This window comes from Morone saxatilis, unplaced genomic scaffold (assembly GCF_004916995.1).
Source record: "Morone saxatilis isolate NCDOM2014 unplaced genomic scaffold, NCSU_SB_2.0 Contig1, whole genome shotgun sequence".
NCBI classification, from domain to species: Eukaryota; Metazoa; Chordata; class Actinopteri; family Moronidae; genus Morone; species Morone saxatilis.
The window spans coordinates 13,403,065-13,425,609 of record NW_023339651.1 but is presented as its reverse complement, the minus strand read 5'-3'; the positions used below and the strand labels follow the sequence as shown (position 1 = coordinate 13,425,609).

Here is a 22,545-nt window from a genome sequence, read left to right as displayed (position 1 = left end):
ACATTCATTCAACTTTAAGTTTTTAGAACAATTTTTTATGCTAGCAGTAGAATAACAACAATTTACATCTCACCCAGTGCTGGAGGCAGTAGTTCTTTTTATGTGTGCAATCATCTAGGTGAGTGTTGCTTTTGTCAAAGCCACGCACAGGCAGAAAGAGGAGTAAAATCCAAACCATATCAAAGGCTTGGATAGTGGTGATGTTAATCATTCATTAGCACTGATTGACCCTTAATCATAAAACCATCTTTGTTGTCATTATTCATCTGGCATAAAATGCTAGCCTGTTAATTCAGACTCAGGATGTTGACAATAGGCGGGCTACAAAGGGCTTGGAAAGCACAGTCTCCCTCCCAATTGGTCTTTCATATGCTAATGAGGAAACTGTTTTGGGTTTACTGGCCTGGTTGGAAATGATTTAGGGCGACACCGGTGCTCTGAGGCTTTATGTTTAGGCTGGCCGCGGGGGCTCATATATCACCCTGATCATTAATCAATTAGCGTCTCCTAGCCACCTGTCGGACACATCGGCACACAAAACATTCCTGCCCTTGGGCAGTTGCTAGACGATGATCATCAGTAGCACCACTATTACCTTCCAACTCATCGACACCCTGCCCCCCTCCCCTTTATGGTAATACCCTGATGGATTACATAATCACACCCAAACACTGCCCGCAACGAAAAGGGCTTCGCTCCAAGAGAAGCAAGTGGAAACCGCCATGGTGTTTTTTTTTTTGTTTTTTTTTATAGGTCTCCCCCTCCCAACTCAACTGAAGAGTTTTTTAACATGCATTTGCCCTCCGCTGTCACAAACAGAAAAGACGGGGCAGAGAGGAATTGATGCCGACCTTGAAGGAGAATCAATAAGCTGACGGCTATTCAAAAGTGCTGAATGCACACCGACGCTGTGTCCTCCATTGTTTTAAATGCAACTGCCTCCAGCGGGGTATTGATGGTTGTTTAGTATTGATGACGTGTCACAGTAGCCAAATACATGTGAGATGGAAAGGTCTAAACTATCGGGATCTTGGTGACATTAGAGTAGGAGCAGAAAAGTGATTTTGTTTAGACTAAGATGAACTTACTGCTGACTTGGAGCAAGTCAACTTCAAACTGGACCACTAAAATAAACACGCGGTGGCTTTCCCCACTAACTGTTCATTCATCACACATTCGGCTACAATCACTAAAAGTTTCTGTAAACTTCCAGTTTCACTCAAACTGAATGGGAGAGAGAGGGAGAGACAGAGAGGTGAAAAAAAAAAAAGTTGTGTTGAATTTTTCATGGTCTGGGTTGTTTGAAAACTCCATCAGGCTTTGTGATCTCACGAAGCCACTTGAGACACTGTGCGGCGGGAGCGATGGCGATTGAAAAATTCCTCAAAGATTTCCGTTTAACAACTGCCCTGTGCCCAACCGCCACAAATACTGTTTTTTCTAGAGATCTGGATGTAAATTCTAACTCTCGTGCAAAGGCTCTCACTACCACTAGGCAATCTCTTTTTCACAGCCTTGCTTTCCCGACAATACCCAACTCCCACCACTCTCCCATCCAACCCCCCAAAAACCCTTCACATTTTCACACTTTTTTGTTATTTGGAACTAATTCCTGAAAGCAGCGGAAGAGAAGTGGCACTAAAATTAGAGCCTAATCCGCCAACCCTCAATATGGGGACATGGAGAAAGTAGATTTGTCAAGCCTTGATTTAGCAGTATTCTTTCATTATAAAAGTAGCACTCTTCACGCAGCTTAGCAATACGAAATGGCTCAATCAGTCTCATGTGGAACATTTAAAGTGGGAAGGGGGGTGAGGATGGAGTAAGAGCCTATCTGTGAACCCAGAAAAGTTGGCATCATACCGCCATTATTGTGTTGCCGGCATTGTTTTTTCCTACCTGCGCTGCACTCTTCAACTCTCAGGGTTCCCCCTTGAAAATGACATTCGCCATCCACTTCTAAAGGCTCCGAACAGAAGAGCTGTTTCCCTGGGGTACTGTAGAGAATCTGGGCCACTGTGTTGGGTGTGTAAAGTGTGTAACGCTGGGCTGGGCACTGGAGACTGGGAGTTTTTTCTTTTTCTTCTGTTTTGTCTTTTAAATCCAACCAGCTCAGGCGAGGAGCCAGCTACCGACATTATCAGGTGGATTTTCAAAAGAACAAAAGCTCTTCTGCGATTCTTTACACTGCCAGTGGAAAAAAAAAACACGCTCAACAGAAACCCCATCCAGCAAAAATACTCAATGTGTGTGTGTGCATACACTTTTATAGCCCCGTCCTTGGTATTTCAGCCAAATTCATTTCTTCCAGAAGATTATTTCCCCGATAATCTCACACTTTCTTCTATATACTTATCTCTTCAGCAAGGTCCTAAAACTGGCTGTGATATTAGAAGTGTAAAGGTCAAAAGTAAAGCTGAGAACAAGGAGTGGAAAGCATATCTGTTCTGGCTCACTGTATCTAATCACATTCACAACATAAATGTATTTCAGAGGCCACAAGGCCAAATAACAGATATTTTTGGAAAGATAAATCTGGAAGGGGGAAAAAATCTCACACTTGACTGCAAACAAGGAAAGTGCATAGTTGTGTTGCTGGTATCTGTTGGTGGACAAGCAGTGTTGGAGAGAAAAACTACTGCCTGAGCAAGATAAAGGCTATCCACTGGGAACAGAGGCAGAGAGGAGACAGCGGGAAGGAGGGGGGCGATGGGCGACAGGGCAAAGGCTTGACCTCTCGGGGTCAATAGGTGATTAGTAACATCTATCATACCTACGCAAGCTGCTAAATGAGAAGCCAGGCAGCTTCTCTCTGAAGAATTCAGCCACATTTCGATGTCAAAGTCCAAATGAAGCCCACTACTGGCAACCAGATGCCCTGTGTTTATGACAGAGACAAATATTGGAACCCTTAAGTGGAAAAACATGCCCTGCTGGCACACAGCAGTAGCAGTGAAACGTTACATCATTTTGACGATTTAATGAGCACAGCCTGGATCAGATCAGACGCTTAAATACCTGCCAATGCCAATATAAAAACTTGTAATTCATGCTTCATGAGAGAGGCTAAAAAATAAGTTTCACTCGATAGGAAAACAATGGTTGGAGGATGAAGGGGGCTGCGGTTGTGGTTGAGGGGGAGACGAGCAGCGTTGGCTATGCGCTGATGAAAGCCATGCAAGGTATCTGAACACAGAGAATCCATGGAGCCACAGCTCAGCCACACTGACATTCACATGGAGGAAATGACAAAGAAGCAATTGAGTGCAGGGACCAGATTTGGCACAGACTTATCAGAAAACACTCAAGCCCCAGGGGACTGCCCGACAGCGGCTCTGTGAAGAAGCACGGCAGCTCCGCATTGTTTTGGTGCTCTGGACAAGTGGACCAGAGTTTGAGTGGGTATCCTTGGACAGAGGCCAAGTGAGAATGAAAACGCTGTTGTGTGGGAGGACAATTAGGACACGCTCACGCAACAGGCATCCATCAGAGTGGAGATGACAGCGAATTTCACAAATAAAACAAACGTAGGCTTCTTGTTAGCCGTTTCGTAAGTTGTGCATGGGCAGAAAACCCACAGTCATTCTGATAGAAGTGAAATTCACAAACAAAACACAAATTAGAGATGGCATCCCATTTTCATGTCCCACACCTCCAACGCACAGAGAAGAACAGTTCTCAGTTGCAAACACAAGCTTCGAAGACTCTCGAGCCCTTTCTCCAAATCACTTGAAGCACTCAAGCGTTTGTGCAGTCCAAACGCAGTGAAACGTCATTTTTTTCACTTTAACTTGGTCTGACATTTGTAATCTGAAATCAGCACCCCTCAATCTGCAGTTTTAGAGGTGTTGTTGCAGAAGATGTTAGAAAAATCGAAAAATAAATGTTGTCCAGTGCAACGGCTGAAAGCAGGGATCCATGAAGAAGTCAAATTAGAACAGAACAAAGGCTAAATATGGTTCAAAATAAACAATAACAAACACAATTCTACTTATTATTGTTATTTGATGTGAAATTCAAGTATGAGCACATGTGAAAATAGTGCTCAGATGACGAAACTATGCGCACCCGTTTTCAATTTGTCATTTAACGAGCCAGATGACCTGCAACAACAGCACAGCTCAACAAAGAAAACGTTATGCAGACGTTCTATCATCACCGCTGTCATTCTGTTGTTTGCTAGAGTTGACTGAAATATAAGTGATTTACGCCGAGCCGAACACAACGGCTACATGATTGGACGCTTCCGGCGCCCCTGTGCGTTGGGGGGCGGGGCTAAGCCAGAAGGCAAGAAAGCAGCCTTTTCACATGTGCATAGGTGCAACAATGGGCAGAGCTCCAAATGCTCTGCAAACGGTTTTCACCTCATTTTTCACATTCCTGCTCCCACCACTGTCTGTGTTCAGTGCTGAACCGCACCAGTCACCCCTCTGTACCGGGAGGGACAGCGTGGTTTCAGAGACGAGACACAAGAAGAGAAGAAGATTTTTAACCGTCGCAGTATAAACAAATGCCCAGGTGTTACTAATAACATCAACAACGACCCAGGGGCAATATCTAGTTTTGTGTAGCCTCTTTATTGATCTCACGTACCAAAGATTACTTTATAAATATGTTGTTGGAGTCTGATGGAAGTGTTAATGGAAATATAATTCTCTCGTTTATGAGGTTGAACAATGCAATCTTTGAGTCAAACCCATATCGCTGTAATAGTCCTTGACTGTGGCAGAAATCCCTGTGTTGACACAGGAGGCCAGTGTTTTGCTGCAGGGACTTGTGTTAGCTACTAGAAATGTGTCACAAGAAAGCAGCACAAGCCACTCAAGAGAAGTTTCCTTGGGGTCTTTCACAATTCCTTAATACCCTTGATTGTGTGGATCCATTTTGTATTAACAACCACATCCTGTTGTGCTTGGGTTTTCCCCAACTCTGTTTGGTTTTACATAATATCTACAAAGGAACTGTCAATAACTAAACTAATTAGTATTTACGTGCAGGGCGATTGGTTTAAGAACAAAATCAGTAATACGCTAAAAGGGTTCACGATTAATCTTTGGAGCTGCATTGATGTAGAAGTTTTCCAACAGGATGCCCACATGTAACCTCATCCATTTTGGCTTTGATTATTTGTTAGAGTAAAAACCAGTTTCTGGCTGCAAGCTTTTAAAAACTAGTTGTGTCTTGGGTTGATCTGCTGGATTTGGGATTGAGGCCATCAAGGTATTTTTAATGGATTATGTAAAGCTCAGTCTCTTTCCGATCCTTTGTTTATCATTATCCATGGCACTCCTATAAACATTGGAACCTGTCCCTTAAACGCATAGCACGGCGTTGCAAATGAGTGACTGAATGGCAGCGTGAACAAATAAACAGGAGCCAGGAGTTCTAATTAATATCTTCCAAACAGGCAGCCGTGTCTGTAAAGACAAAAATAGGTTGTGTCTCCGATATTTCAGTGCCAGTTTGCGAGCGGGAAAAGGTGCTGAATTTGATGCTGTAGGTATCTAGATCCTTTCCTATAGATAACGTACAATACAATACAGGCCACAAGCCCTCATAGGAAACTATCAGGGGAAAGCAGATGCAGGCTGTGTTTTTATAATGCAAAAGCGATTCCGCATATCTTGCAGGAAAATACAGAATCAGATACTTGATATTAAATGACACCTGGGGGCAAACATACATCACTAAGAGCAGCTGTGCAGAAAGAAACAGCCAAACTGTGAACTGGCAAAGGCCACTAAGTTGAGTAGGCGTTGACTAAGAAAACTAGGAATAGCTGATGTGACAAATGAGAGGTTCTGCAGAAATCACCCTGAAACACGGAGCAGAGCAGTGCCGAGAAGCCTCCTGGAACACAGTCAACACATTTCGCACACGCAGGGCCTGGAAACAACACGCTTGGGGCTTCTACCTTCATTTAGATGAAAATGGACCTCCTCGAGAGGAAATAAAGCCATTTTTAACTCCCCGTCTCGCTATGAGACGGCCTCCCGTAATGTGCCCAGTCAATGGACTGTGGGTTTATTCAACTGCAGGCAGCCCACAGCACTGCAATAAATAATGTAGGGCAGCTCACATGAAACCCTAATCACCATTGTGCTGTCACCCAACAGAGAAGATTGCTTGTTTAATTTACTGCGCCGCATCTGTCTCAGTTCTGCCCAATTTAGTTTCACAATTTCAATGGGCAAGTACTCCAGGTATTTATCAATATGCTTTTCACCCATTTCACTGCCATGAATCAACAGGAATGCAATGTTCATGTATCTAAGTCTGTGTGAGTGTGTGTCTGTGTGTGCATGTGTGTGTGTTTTAGGTGATGGCGTGCATTTGTGCCATGAAGAACAAACAAGAAAGCTGCAGCTTGTGAAACAACAAAGGCTGGCAGAGAAGAAACCATCAGCACTCAATAACCACAGCTCATTATTGGCCATCTACAACGTACTTCATTACATTACTATTCCATTAGCATGCAGACATTTGCATATTCCAGTCACCTCTTTACAGAGGCTGTTGATCATAAATGGCAGCCATATGCTGCCTGGTGCGCCTTATTACAGAATTATTACTGCGACACAAAAAGCCAAGAAAAATGGAAATTATGTTGACATGAAATGAAGTACAAAACCAATCAAAGGATCCGCATTTATTCAAAGTGTCTCACTGACTGAATGAGTATCATTTACATCCACGAATTGTGCTTTCTCGCTGACAAACATCTGCAGGCTGAGGCCTCGTTTGCTCTGTGCATTTCTATGATAAGGTTCTACTACTATATATATATATATATATATATATTTTATATCCTCACAAATAGATGTACTGTACGTGCAGTTTATTTAAGTGTAAACTATCAACACAAAAAAAACTTTTATTTAGCTTTTATAGGAACAAGGCATGGAAGATGAATTAGTGCTATATAAACCAACACCAGGGTAAATGCAATTAGCCCGTAATTGTCTTTTGCTGCACTGTTTTCGGGGGCTCGTTTGGCTTGAAGTCCACTCCTGCTGCTGCACACACACACACACACACACACACACACACATCCAACAGGCTCTGTACTGCAACATTTCAGCTAACAGTGATTTGGTGCGATGGCTCCTCCGCACTGTGATGACAGCCCATGGTAGCGGCGGCTCACTAGCTCCACAGACTTGGCGGGCACAAGCCAAGGCAGCGGAGCAGCATGATAACGACGCTATGAGCTGAGCCACTTACGACCAGCTAGCTGTTCCAGCTAGCAGCAGCGAGAGCGGTATCGTCTTTGTTCAGGACCATTATCTCTCCACTTCACACTGATAAATGTGGCCTAGCACCTCAAGCTAATGTGCAAGCAGCTGCAACCACAGCAGCTGCGTAATACACTGTCAACTGCCACATACGCCCACACATGAGGCACAATAGAGAGGATTTGTTCCACTGAAATCTGTGTTAAGATGCTTTGGTTTGTGCAGTACTTTGAAACTGGACATGGCGGCTGCACAGGACACTCAAGTTGAAGTGGCTCATGAGGATTCCATTTGATGTGATGAAGAGCTGTCTAGCTGAGAGGTTTACCACTACAGTCTTAATAAATTCGTAGTGTAATCAGGAGTAGATTTGTTTGGTTGATTCGTTTCAGTCATGTTTTCTTGCAAAAATACCAAGCATTCTCAGGTTGCAGCTTCTCCAATGTGAATATTTTCACACTGTAAACGAATATCTTTGGCTTTTGGACTGTACAGAAGAAGACAGCTGATAACATCACCTTGAACTCTGGGAAGCTGTTTGACTTCACTACTGCATGGCATTTCATAAACTAATCAAGTAACTGTAAAAAGAATCAGAAGATTAAACGGTAAATAATGGTTGCAGCCATAATCTGGAGCCATCCAGTGTGACCGATTTAATGTTTAGGTCTACTTGAGTATTTTCATATTTCAAATGACCTAAAAAAAGATTAAGACTGAAGAACATGATACCAATGTTGACACAGTAAATATGAAAATGGAAGGTTTTGTTCTTCTGGACAACCAACCACTAAGTAACTGACTGCAGACACACACTTGGCACAGAGCAGTGCTGGTATTATCAAGGAGCACTTAAGGACAGATTGGCCGGTCAGACATCTGTGTAAGTGACACTGGCTATCTGGCTAGCTGTCTGACTCATGGCAGCAGAGGGTTAACTTGGCAGCTCGGCTGTACAGTGCAGCTCTAAAAGGAATATTAACAGCATGTCCCTCAGTGCAGACTGCGAAGAGAGCAACAGGAAAAAGGACGACGGAGAGAAAAGGAGAGATGGAGAAAAGGCAAGCAGCAATCGGGTGGGTGTGTGCGAATCCAATTTCCAGTGACAGTGCGCTCAGGATCACTGTTTCAGTGAAAGAACATATCATCTGTCAAAGTTAATGGCAGTGTCCTGGGGAAAATGAAGGAAAATAGAATGGAGACCATTCATTAAGAAGGTGGGGGATGGGGGGGGCAAATCCACCGGTCTGCCCCACTGTCTCTCCGGGAAAATAAATACATACACAAGCCATTATTTGTGCGTTTACGAGGTGGCAGTGCAGCCACGATCAAGGTTCTCATGCTACAGAGATAATATTAGCGCAGATGCCTGAAGAGGAATCTGTGGGCGGCACAGGGCTATCACTGGGAACGACGAGGTCGGCCTGGCTGCCTGGTAGGACGGCTGGCAGGCTAGCTAACAGGCCCGGCCAGTCTGTCTCTCACTCAGAGCTGTGGATGTACTCAGTGGAAGCAATTGATACCATTGTTTTATGGAGAGGAGGGTGGAGGGGGATTAAGAACCAACAATAGGGCTCTTTCACTGAAAATGTCAGCCGTCACGCCGGGGGACTGTCCGACTGGGCAGAGACACTTTCGTAAAAAGCCAAGGTACAAAATGAGTGTGGAAAATAGTATGAAACCCTGTGACGAGGGCAATGAAACAGTGTGACATGGGCCAGAACATTCCCATGCCAAATGGGAGAAATGCAGTCTCAAACATGGGACAACAGGCTATGGGAAACTTTACAACACAGATCATGTGAGAACATGTCAAACAGAAACACAAGGCATCTGATTTATTACTGTTTTGCATGTGTCTTGGAGATCTGTTTGTCTATCTGCAGATAAATATGTCAAGGATTTCAAGGTCTACCACAACAATGTGTAGCTTGAAACACATCCCAAATCAATAACCAGGATAATAGGTTATATGGGTCTTTAGCTCAGCCTCATTAGGAAAAAAGGAGACAAACGTGGCCTGATTCTTCAGGCAAATTAACATAGTGAGGAACCTAAAATATCACAACCGATGATCCGTTCTGGGACATTTTATCATGAGACTATACAACAGAGAGATACAAAGTTCTCTCTCTGAGCGCTTTGATAACCCCACTGGCCTTGGACCTCTTTGAGAATCTCACTCTGAAGGTTTGAGGTGAATATAAAGAGCAAGTTGAAGTGAGGTACCCTGCCGCTTTAAGGCTGGGATGAAACCAAGTTATTCTACCACTCTGACCTAATTGCTCTCTCGCTCTCCCGACATGAACACTGGGAGCTGTGCACTCTGACACGTAAAGATTATTTAATACCATCAAAGCCATAAAAAGAGGAATAAAAGGAGGCGGTGTGGAAGAAGGGGGGGGGTTAGTTAACCCTTTGCGAGGCTGGCAGGGCCGGGCAGTCCAGTGAGCTATGTGGAAAGCAGCAGAAAGAGAATCAGTATGCAAAAGCAGGCCTGTGTAACTGCCGCCGGCCGACGTGAGTGGAGCTCCCACATCCCAACATCACAGCGGCTGCACAACTCCCCCCTCCACAAAAAAATCCCACTCGGCTTCGGCTACACTCTCCTGGTATCGGCTCCCACCCTTCTTCTCTCCTACTTTTTCCCACACTCGCCCCAGTCCCTAAGGCAATGACGACGTCATTGGGCACCACAGCCAAACCACTGTAATATCCCAATTTATTTCTACTTATTCTGACAGAGTCGGGGCCCGTTTCATTTAGGTCAAGGCCGGTTTTATTAGTGTAAAGATACACTGCTTGCTTCTACTGGACTCTCATTTGTAAAACTGTTTCTAAACTGAATTATTCTTAATGGCAACATCAGTAGATCCGCAACAAACACATGCACACAGGAAAACGCATTCTGAAAAACCTCACCCATTGCTTTTTCCTATTCACAGTGAGTAAAACTCTAATTCTGCAGTGTGGTTTTTCACTTAAAGCACTTCCTACTCCTGAAACAGAGCTTCTAGCAGTCAAAATCTGACAGTGTGTGGGTGGGACTGGGTAGAGGTGTTTACCGTTAGGCAGGCGCTGGGTGACATCTCCAGGGTGCCCTGCCATTGTGGGGAGCATGTCTCATCTGTCAGTGCCTGATGAGTTTGTGCTGCACAGCCACAACCTCGTGAGTCAGCCTGGCTTGTCAACAACAGGGGAGTAGGCTGCTGTGGTGGGCGGGGGGCTGGGTGCAGACCCCTATAGACCAAACCAAACTAATCCACCTGACACACTGAGGCCTTTTTCCAGAGAAAGCTAGGTCCAATGCTAAATTCATCCGAAAGTATATCTCTAAAATCTTAGTGGAAACATTTCCACCTCACTTTGCTAGATCTGCATTTCCACCTCCCACTGTTGGTGGTTTATGTGTTATTTCTGAAAGATGCTATCTTGTGACTGAGATCGAACTGATTTGTCGAGTCAGCGATATGGTAACTTACCGAGCTGTATGGATGATGCCATCTATAACACACAATAGTCACACAAGGATGGGAAGACACACTGCATCCACGCTCTAACTTGCCAAGCAATATGAAAACAGCTCATTTAATTTTTTTTTTTATTTCCAAATTCAACATATGAAGTCAATTCAAGTTTTATACCATTACTTCACAGTGAAGTAAAAGAAAATATAATTTGGGCCGATGCTCAATAGCCTGCACAAAATGTAACATCTAAATGTAAATATGAACCTTTAATAACTTTTAACTTTTATATGGTATGGACATTTGTTCCACACGTGATGAGCAAATTAAACTGTCATCAAATGTGACAAACAAATCGGACAGAGCTAGGAGCTTCTGACTCACTACTACTGTGTTTTTAAAGAACAAAGACGGAAAAAAAGTTCCTTTCTAGTGTCACTCACACTTGACTTTACAATCTGCAGAGGAAAGAGAGGGACATGCTGAGGGAGTGGGGGTTGTGAGGGGACAAACTGACTGTGCCACTGCCTCAACTACGATGACACATTTAGTGCCATGTGAAACCGAGGCGTGCGAGACCTTTAACTGGCACTGTTTGCACGAGGAGAGAACCAACTTCCCGTCGGCGGTTTCAGAGAGGGTTGACGGTATTACAAAAAACTCTTGCCTTGTGTTACATAACACAAAAAAAACTCCAATACTTATAATACACACATTTACATTTCTGCATCCTTCAGTTCTTAATATATACTGTAGCGAGAAACAACAATACATTTTCCTTTCTGGCTGCATCAGAAAAGACATGTATGTGTAATACTGATTTCAGGACACAATTTTAACCAAAACGTTCAAACTAGATCTCAAGAGTTAATATATGAGATTTACCTATGAACAGCAACATCACACCTCGTTCCTACCGTTGAGACAGGAACTATATTTTTAGAATTCAATGATAAGCATGGCATGGGATCAGGTATCACAAAACGGCTAGATGGCAGATTAAAAAGGTTACAACAACCGTCTAAAGGTTATTATCAAAATTATTATCATACGTGACAGTTTAGTGGGCAGGTAAACAATCTTGTGTTTAGCCTAAGCCTGTCCAATTACGGTGAAGACAACATTTAACAGTGAATCACACCAAGAGAGGAGGTGACAGAGAGGGAAAACCCTCAGACGCACCAAATTTCCCACTGAGTGACTCGACCTCTAATGCAACTTTTTCTGAATGTCACAGGTTGTCACAGGTTGTCACAGGAAAAGGGCATCTTCCTCACCAGCCAGCCACACCCCACAAAAAAGAAAAATCCGTCTGCACGTCGGACGAGGCCTCATAAAGCTGTAGAATCATAAAATGTCATTCAACAAATCATGCATAAAGTGCACAGACCACTGGATTAAAAAGAAGCACCTAGAAAGTGCTTATTACCGCCTTAAATGGAGAGTAATACGCACTGTAATCTGGGGCTTTACATGACAACACTTTACAAGATAACACTGCAGCTTTCCCATGCTGCAGGGTATGTAACCCAAATGTTATAACACAATCCTGACATTTAATTTGCTGGGATCCAGACACCTCAAATTGCCACATTATCTTGACAGGGGGTTAATCAGGGGTGTTAACAAATTAGGGGCGATATCTGTCAGTTTGCAGTGGTACTTTAACGCTTCATTCTTTTATTTTATTTTGGTTGTTGCGACAGAGGCATGCATGTGTGTTTTGGGTCATCAAGTCCCCGCTAGCTCAGTATTAGAGCACATCAAAAGAATGCAGGCTGTGGTTGCCCCCTCTGTGAGCTATGCCTGCCCGTTCATCCATTTACAGCACACGGAGGAGAGGAAGTGGGCTCCTGATACGATCGGTGTACTATGCACTCGAGCAAAGTTCACCTCAAGCCTAAAGTAGCCCACAATGTAGCGACATCGACCAACAATTGCAAATGCAATGTCCACATTTATATACACATGTATTTCCACATTCCGTTGCCCCGACGGTGCAGAAAACACACACACACACACACAACTCGGAGTGGGTGCAGGCGCCCAGACACACACTGTATGTTTTTAACTCCACATATCGCCACTTTTCTCAAGGTGCCAAGCTAAAGGGTTAGCAGGTTGGCTCGCCTGTCTGTCTGTCTGTCTGTCCTCCTTCCACCACCAATGTCTTTACAAGCTACACAGAGGAGCGTTAGCTTTGTATGCTAGCTGCTGTAACAGACTGAATATAATGTCTCTCCGACGAACACAATTATAGTTTCTCTTCGACAACGCGGGTGCTTTGGTAGCCATTAATGACCAACTTGACAGGACTTTCGGACTCCGGTTATTTCTGACAATAAACAGCGGGTTTTTTTTTTTATAATAATAATAAAAATTAAAAATAAACCTGTCACACTCGCACATTTAACCGTAGCCACGCATGACGCATTCAGACTCCTCCAGGTGAAGCAGGTTAACACAGCACCCGGTTAACTGAGACCTGGACGCATGCTGTCAAATGTTGTCAAGCTGTCAATGACAAGTGGATGTTAATACCTGGGACCTGTTGACTCCTCCTCCCGGTCCCCTCGGGCTGCTGGTGGAAGTTCAGCCGCGCAGATGTATTTCTCCGCGGTGGTTACTCTTTGTCAAAGTTTGTCTTTTTTTTTCCTTTTTTTTTTACTTTCAAAATCTGCAAAACGTGACCCTCGCGAGCGCCAAGTGGCATTAGCAGCCCCCCCCTCCACACCCTACCTGCCCTGCAAAAAAAAAAAAAAACCGTGGGTAAGAGACGGCGAGCCGCTTTTTCAGAGAGCAGGCAAGTTTGGCACGGCTCTCGCGAAGGCAACCATTGCAGTCACGTTCTCTGGCTGTGAAATCCAACACCAGCGCTGACCCCGCCCCTTTCCTTTCTAGGGGGCCAGTCCTCAAAAGTGGATGCCCTGCTCTCTCCAGATGTGCTCAGTGCTCTGCTCAAATGAGGAGAGGGAACAAGAAAAACCACTGCATTCGGGTTTTTTTTTTTTTTTTTTAAAGCATTTTCTCCTTTCTTCCTTTATGCTGCACTAAAATCACAGGTGGAGGATGTGTTTATTTTTACTTACATAAAGGTAGCATGCACTGTGTGGAAGTCTTGCATTCAAGGTTCATCTTAAGGAAGAGTATAAATGTATTATCAGCAAAAAGTGAAAGTACTTGCTCAGTGTTATAATGTTATATTATTGGGTATTATTACCTAAAGCATTAACATACAAGCAGCATTTTCATGCTCTGGCAGGAAGGGTGGGGCTTATATTATATACTGTTATAGGCCTATTATATACATTGATCACATATGTTCATAAAATCAGATCAGTCAGATAAATGTAGTGGAGTAAAAAGTAGGGTAAAATATTTCCTATATATTTAATATAGTGGAGTAGAAGTAGTATAAAGTCTCATAAAATGGAAGTACTCAAGGAAAATGCAATTACCTCACAATCTTACTTAATTGCAGTATTTGTGTAAATGTACTTACTTATTTCCCATCTGTTCTCAGTCTGGCAGCCAAAGCCCGAGTTTCTTGAGTTGCAAATGAACTAACTTTATACTTAAGCTTTAATGTGAAGTGGCGTCTCCAGTGAATGTGTGATTGCGTAACCTGTGATATCTTAAAACGAATGCAACCAAATACAGGTTTGAAACTGAAAGTGTAGCAAGTCGAAGGAAAACACAGCAAAATGTGTTACATTTTTGGCAAAATATGGATGAAATGTATTCAACATTTGCAGAAAGAATACTACATTTTGAATGTAAGAACACCAACACAACAATTATGCATTTGTTATACAACCAACAACAAATCAGAACTTCCGTGCTACATATTTCATACTGTTGTAATAATAATGGCTTCATTCCCAAACTACATCTTTCATAAGTGATGTATGATAGAGGCTTTACAGGAACTTCCCATAGAAAATCTAGTTTTCCTTTCCCCTTTTTTTCAAGCCTGAAAAGCCCTGGATAAAAATGTCAACTCCATATCATCTCTATGGGACTCCAGAGAAACTGGAGAATTTTCAGATTTTATTCAAATATGTATCATTTGTATAAAATTTTAAACAATCTGGCCCGTCCTCTGTTGCGTGACTCTGCCTCCGCGTCCTGCTGAGAACACCATTAAAGGCTCTAAAATATCTTCCATCACAGATTGTGCTGTACCCTTTTGTCACACTGCATTTGAGCAGCGAGCTTCTTCTGTTAAATCTACCACTCAGACAGATTCTCTATCAGATCACATAAGAGCTGCAGCTCTTTTTATATTTTAAACCAAATTATACATTTGTCTTAAAGCAATCAAACTGTGTGCTCACTAATTCTGCATTTTATTATTATCTTACATGCTTTAGCTGGTTTTTACATGTTTCTATCATCTAACTAGTGGTGTGATTTCTTATATATGATCTACTGTGTTATTCCTCTTTTTTGTGATGGATGTCTGGATGGATGCTTTTTAATTATTAGCTGTCATCTTGTCTGTTTTAACAGCTGATAATTTATATGATACTGTACATGGTTCATTAAAAAACAAGGAAAGTTCACAAACCAAATTGTTTGTGTAGTATTATTTTATATTATTATAATTATTCTTCACCACAGACATCAAATGATGCTGCGGTACCTTGTTCACAGTTTATCGACTATGCAAATAATTGTTTAATTAAAAGTATAAATAGCAGATTGATCAGTAATTCAATTAACTGTTTGGCATTAATGTTCCCATGTATACTCCCGTGTGGGTGTGACTGTGCACACAGGTGTGCATACAAGGTGTTAAGGAGTGCGTGCATCTGTGAGCATGTTTGCGTGCGAAGGAGCTGGCTGCCAGGGGAAAGCACAGGTGCTCTTCTGTCTCTCAGATATGACTGCTACACTCAATAGCTTTCCGCCCCAGAAAGCAAAGTTTTGTGACAGGTGCTAGATGTGAAACCCCTTGTCCCATATGATTGGACAAAAGGCCATAAGACAGCTAGTGACATACTTTGCCTCTACGTTACCTTCTCAGTTGCTTTTCATCTTTTTTTTCCTCGGAGCATTGACACTGCTACAGAGAGGGTGCGAGCGACAGTATCCTCCTTGTTTCCCCTGCTGCCTTTAAGGCTTTCTTATACAAAAGCTGTGAGTGGCACTAAGCTGTGTCAGTTGTCACACATCACCACACAAGTGAGGAATGCAGTGCTGGGGGGCTTGGTGGGTTGTGACATGGGACATACAGGCATGTGAGTAACCGTGGACAGAGGGAGTTGTGAAATGCTAAAAGTATGTACTGGTGGAAGTAGCTGCTGTCATAGCAGCATGGTTGAAGAGATGAAACTGTCTTATTTCACAGCCTTCTGACAGCTGGAGCTGGGGCCCAGCATGCATGTGTATAGAATGTGTTCATGCAAACTGGATGGGTTCGCCCTCGTTCACTCAACTGCAGTGTGGGGATTTGTATTGTGTTGTGTTGTGTTTCCTCTACATATCTCTAGGTTGGATAGTAAGGCCTCTGGGGTCTCCTTAGCCCAGCTGCATCCTCCACTTGTAGCCAGGTTTACACTGGAAGTTACTGGAGTTGAATCTTAATGGCTTTCCAGTCTAGTCCCCTCTACTCTGAGATGTAGATATAGACTGAATTGCAGCATGCTCTGCACAGCTTATGTACTGACATGTCAAACATAGTGAAAAGCCATGTGATGCATGTTCCATTTAAAGCTTTACATAGCCTCACTGCATGCAAGCAAACCTTCACAATGTCAGGCTTGACACAGTGGCTTGTAAAGCACATGCATTAGCTTGGTGTCTAGCTACTGTACAGAGATAGAAAATCAGAGTTTGGACATGCTTCGAAGAGTTGCCTTCTCCATTTTCAAGACTTTCAAGGAGAGACTGGAAGTGACAGACAAGCCTGACATTGATATGAAGGATTAAGTAGAGTATGCATACAGAATGTCTGTCTGTGCTTTTGGCCACTAGAACATTTACCACTGACTAAATTATTTTTAAATTGGGAGAGCTATATCCATTACGTCAGTGGTTCCCAACCTGAGGGTCTGAATCCCTGAATGAGTCAGACAATGTAAATATAAACAAACAAAACTAATGTCCTCTAATGTTAGTTTTTTGTTTGGATAGTTGGGTCGTTTTACCAATTTAGTCCTCTGCAAGTAATTTATCAAATAAAGTAAGGGGGGAAAAAATGTCTGGTTGAACTGGTCACAGTCCGCAACCATAAGCAAACCAGTAATGATGGGTCATCAGTAGACATTGCTTTATTTTAAAGGAATAGGTTGACATTTTGGATGAATAGCTTATACACTGTCTTGCATAGAACTAGATGAATAGACTACTAAATATGAAGCTAGAGCTAGTTATTTTCTTTGCTAGTCTGGTTTTATCCAACAACAGCGAAATCCACCTGCTAGAAACCGCTAAAGCTAACAATCTGAATAATAAATTAGCATGTTACATTTTGTTTGTCACCAGAACAAAAAAGATTTGTAACGACTGCTTTACTTAATACAGACAAAATCTGAGATGCTTTAAGATCCAGTGTTCTCAGTGGTCTCACAGAGCTGCCTTAATCCTGTGATCCCCTCCTATCAAAACCATAACATGAAATAGTCCCTGTAGATGGTCATTGTTACAGGACTGTAGAGTGAGTGTCTCTCTCATGTTTCATTTTACAAGGCACCTGGTGGGCCCCATGGCAGGTGCTCAGTTTCCGCCTCTAAACGTCGGGTGCCTATTTACTGTCTAGTGTGAAAGTCCAGTGCTATTTCCAAAGTGTGGTAACATTAGCCAGCCTGATCAATGCTTTCACCCCCAGCATGGGTCCACATACCACATGTCACGGTCTGGTTCACAGAAAAAAAGAGTGGGTGACAGAGAGGCAGGGGGCCCCTCCTCTGCATACAGTGTCACCCACACCCAAGAGAAACATTTCCAGTTCCCCAAATGTCAGTTGACAATTACAGAGGCGGCGTCTAACACACCAGGGCAACATGAGAGCCCATTCACCTGACGTCAGAAAGGCCAGCAGTCTACCAGCCTTTCTTGGGTATGCATTTGGAGAGGATCTGAGGACTGGTGTAAGAGAGAGAACCGTGAAGGTGCCAAGGCTTGGTGGTCAATCCCCATCCACAGAGTCCCTTGACTTTTAATTCATCAAGTCTGCTGCTGCCTTCTTAAAACCGCATATTTATTTGGAACTCCCAGCAGCCAACCATTCATCACTCTGCGACTCCCCTTTATTAGCTTGTCATCTGTAGTGGAGTGTAATCGTGAAACCGTCAAGCAGCCTCCATGGAGAGGTCTTCATGGCAAGACTGAAGGCTACATGATCTTGCTTAATAAAATAGCTTTTCTGGATACATCACAATAAGATGTCACACCATTTGAATGCTGAAAAGTAGCTACCCGAGTCTGTAAGTGTGTCCGGATAGGAGTGCTGAAAAGCTACATAGCTTTCACACTGATTCACTTTATGGTGCTAGGTTGTGAAGTATAAAGAAGAAATGAGCAAGGGGAAGAAAGAGGGGGCAGATGAGATTGTATCAGCCGCATGGAAACAGTTAGCCAAGTCCCAAAGCCTCCTTTGAACTGCAAACAGCATTCACTCAGAACACATTCGAATAACATGCCACCAACATGCAAGAGGACATAGAAACACACATTTCCACGCACATTACCACCACCATCGCCGCTGCCACACACAGGGACCGCCCTGCAAACCCACCAACATCCTTACCTAATCTCACCTGCAAGAGAGAAAAGCCATTATACAGTTTAGTTTTCTCTTTCTCATTTTTTCCCCTCCTGGCAAAAAAAAAAAAGATGATTTTTCAAACCTCTGACAGCCGAGCCTTTCGCAGGATTTAGTCCATCTGAAAACATGTGGTAAGCCTTGTGGAATGTTTCAAATGATTCCCAGATGTGGGCCGCAGACAGGTTTAACCCATTCTTTTCCCGCTCAGCGGCAGGGAGGAGGTATAAAGGAGGCCTTTCCGGGAGAAAGTCTGAGCAATATCAAAAAACTTTTATCCCTCTCCGTCGATTTTTGTTACTTTCAAAGCATTAGGGCTCACTGAACTGAGGCTTAATGTAATTTGCCGTAAAGCTAAAAATGGAAGTCCTCTTATGCTGCATTACCCAAGAATAAAGAATGCGAGAGCGCTGCTTTTTCCAGATGACTCAGCAATCGCAGGGACCTGGCAAAGTTAAGGAAAACACCTTTATTAGGGACAATTCATACTCTCGACATGGTTAACTTCTCTCCGCGTTGCTCAACACACTGTTTTCTTGGCTTTTGTCCCCTAAGCAAAGCAACCTGTAACAAAGCAGAACATTTCTCGTCTATTGGCTCTAAAGCACCGTCTCTCATGGCATTTCATATAGTCTGCTGAGCTTTGCCAGTGCCATATAAAAGAAATGCAAGACTTAAGCTTACCTAATGCTTCACTTGAACTTCATCATCATTGTTTACATGGTATGATTAAACCAGGGCTCAAACTGGAGTTGCTGGATCGTTTTATGAGGGACATTGTTGTTGTAGTAACACTCCCAAAGATGGCGGTTTTGATGAGATAGGGAGGGAGGTAACAGAAGAGCCAAACTGCTAAACGGGGTGGAGAGAGTGAGCCGCTTGATATCCTATGAGCAACAAACTCAAGTGACCCCATTCCCTGTTCTCCCTCTCTATCTTCAGCCCTGCTGTTCCCTCCCCTCTGCCTTTTTCTCTCTTTCTTTCTCTCTTACTCCTTCCCTCTATACTTCCCCCTCTCTCACTAGCCTAGCCAACTGTGAAGCAGTTGTCCAACACGCCCGTCAGACTTCCAGCCAGCATGTTGGAGTGAGTCCCATTATACACAATCATAACAGACAGAAAGGGTACATGCAGACAACTGATAGAATTGCACTAAAATTGAGGGCAGAGGAGAGTGGCAGGCAGTCACTCTGGCAGCGAGTTGGTGAGCAAGCAAAGAAAGATAGGGGAACAGTCAGAGAAAGAGACACAGAGGGAATAGGCTTGTGCTATGAGGCTCTTAGCAGGATACCATAGGCCATATGAGGCCAGAGCAGGCTGGGAAAGATTGTTACTGCTTTGAGCTTCCACATGTGAATGCACCGCAAAACCCCCTCTCCCTTTTTTGCCTCCCTCCCACAAGCCTCCCTAAGGAAAGACCAGTGTTTTAAAAGAAGCACAAACAACTGCCAACTCCAAATTCTGCTTTTTATTTCTGAAGGGGAATCAAGCGTGCTTTTACTTCCTTAGCTGTGCTGTGTTGCAAGCAGCATCATTGCTCCGTTACTGAGGTCACCTATTAAGACAGAACGCGTTTTTAGGCCGGCCTGGGATTGTATTCAGAGGGGATTAGGCTAAATGTGCAAAAGGGTCATATTTGTGTACCTTTCATTTCCACCTCCTCCCATCAAATATCCGCTTTATTTCTTATCATGTACAGTAGAGGAGGTGGAATATACGTAGGAAAGCATTCAACACCAAGTGCTGGATATCAAAAACTAAAGATCATTGTGAGTGATTCAAGGTTTTCAAGAAATAGTTTGACTTTTTGGCAGATACAGTTATTCCCTTTCTTGCCTAGAGTTACCAGGCAAGCAGCGCAGACACCAGGAAGTTATTGCGCCCAGAGCTGGTCACCAAGAAGAAGTAGTTTCAGCGCATAACTTCCCATTAAACAACGAATAGCTGTTTTTACATTTCTGTTTGAGTACGGTTTAAACAAATGAGATATAACATGCGAGTGAGCCAGGGTAACTGTTTTCTCCTGCTTCCAGCCTGTATGCTAAGCTAAATTAGCCGTCATCTGCATGTAGTTTCATATTCATCATATGGACATGAGGGTGGTATTGTTCTTCTCATCTAACTCTCGGCAACAAAGAAAATCAGCATATTTCCCAAAATATTGAACTATTCATTTAAAATCTGGCAGCGCTGTAATGAAAACAAAGTCTTCCAAGTCCACCTCTTATGCCTCTAAGCCAGCAAACATGACTTGTGGTAATGTCCTGTCACGCAACATGAATGAAACATCCTTTCCAAACTAACCACCTGGCAGCCTCCATCTGCACAGCGCCTTTATACCCGCACATAAGGTTATGTTACACCCCCTCCTTTTCACCGCATCTTCCATTTTAGATCATCGGGGTGCCAGTCGCCAACATGTTCCCCTTCCCAGCATCTCATCAGAGGAAACCCAGAGAGTATGTCCCTTTAATTAGACCGCCCGTGAAAATAATGGTGCATTAATGACATTTCTATGGGGGCCAATGAGCTGGAACAACAGAGGAAAGACTAAATCACAAATCAATTCCAACAAATGTAATTAAGGCTTAATTAGCCTCCAGGGTGTCACTGGAATGCCATGGAGGGGATGATGTGGAGGAAGAGAGAAAGAGAGAGGGGAAGTGAAAGAGAAATTTAGAGAAAGTGAGTCGCCATGGGTCATGAAAACAATGTCCGCTCTTTAACCCATCTCATGTATAACAAATATACTTAGACATACTTAATTTATTATGTATCATGCGTTCATATCATAACATTTCTTAATGATCGCAGTGCTTTGATTAAAGTCATAAGAAATGCTTACAGCTTCTGTATGCTAAATGTGTGGGTCTTGGCACGTGCCTCCGTGGTTTTAAAGGGGAGGGCTGATTTAAAGGCAACACTTCCAGTGTGGAGCCACACATCCAGCACTGGGTAGAGAAGTGCTAATTCTCTATAAAAACAGCAGCATGTACGGTTAAGCCCAGCAAAATTCTGGTGTTAAAAAGAAAGGAAGGGGGGGAGAAAAAAAACAACAGAGAGGGAAAAAAAGAAATGCAAAACCGCAGGGAGGCTTGGAGAGGACTTGCCTGCTCGCTGGATGCCAGATCACACAAACACAGACTCTCGCGCCAATAAATGAGCTTCATAAACTGCAATTAAAACCCTGGGCACTAATTTAGTGGAAATGGCAGCCTGTAAAAAGCGAAGAGTGTTAGAGAAAGGAGGAGAGGAGAAAGAGAGGCAAAAAAGCGGAAAGTGGAAGTTTCTGGGCTTCAACTGATTTTTTTTTTCTCTTTTTACATCCCTTGCATTAATGCAAAACATACCATGCTTATGCTTTCCTGGCTTACCACACACATGCAAAAACATGGACACAGTGAGTTACTCACTTCAATGCATGGAACACACATAGGCTGTTTTTCATGTATAATAACTCTTATAGCATAAAATATTACCAAACAAGAAAACACAAAATGTCAAAAAAAAGATGTTTTTTCTTTCTCTTTCTCTTTCTTTTCTCTTTCTTCTTTGCCTTCGTACACTAACACGTTCACTTCATACACACCTACACCCTCTGAAGCCTGTCCCAACAGCCTTCCAGGATGGCAGGCAGGCAGGTCTGTCATATCAGAGGTGTTGGGGGTGGACTGGACACGGCTGATGGGAGACATCTGCCCTGGCTGCCTGTCTGTCAGGGTCAAAGACTATAGAATGAGGTGTCAGCATTGTGATAAAACAGCCCACACACTCACACACATGCACACAAAGACATACAAGGAGCAGAAGGAGAAAGAGCCATTCCATAAACACATCATACTCCCACCACCCAGCAGACAGCACGGTCTAAACTGTCAAGTGACACACTTGATATGCTTGTCAGGCCCATGTATACATTACAGCTAGCCATGCTGTAATTGGGGATGAGTGGTCATGTCATGTGACGCAGAGCAACTCTGTTAGATAATGTTGAAAAGGCCTTCTCTTTCGCAGCAGTGCAGAGTGACAGCGGAATATCAGGAGCTAGAAACCTGTGCAGCCGCTGCATGTGAAT

At 43.3% G+C, this 22,545-nt stretch overlaps 1 protein-coding gene and 1 long non-coding RNA gene across 6 annotated transcripts in view; both read right to left on the bottom strand.

The window, feature by feature from the left end:
* The window catches only part of raraa (retinoic acid receptor, alpha a), a 123,912-nt gene extending 110,506 nt beyond the window's left edge, over positions 1-13,406 (bottom strand). For all 5 annotated transcript variants that reach the window (XM_035662625.1, XM_035662633.1, XM_035662640.1 and 2 more), the window contains exon 1: positions 13,244-13,406. The gene's annotated coding sequence lies outside the window, so the exon portion shown is untranslated. The remainder of the gene's footprint in view (positions 1-13,243) is intronic.
* A 700-nt stretch (positions 13,407-14,106) lies between these two features.
* Positions 14,107-19,271, bottom strand: LOC118327439. The gene is made up of 3 exons (XR_004796691.1): positions 19,155-19,271; positions 18,556-18,915; positions 14,107-18,465 (listed from the first exon to the last, which is right to left on the bottom strand). It is a non-coding gene; the product is annotated as an uncharacterized LOC118327439 (long non-coding RNA).
* Positions 19,272-22,545: the final 3,274 nt, after the last annotated feature.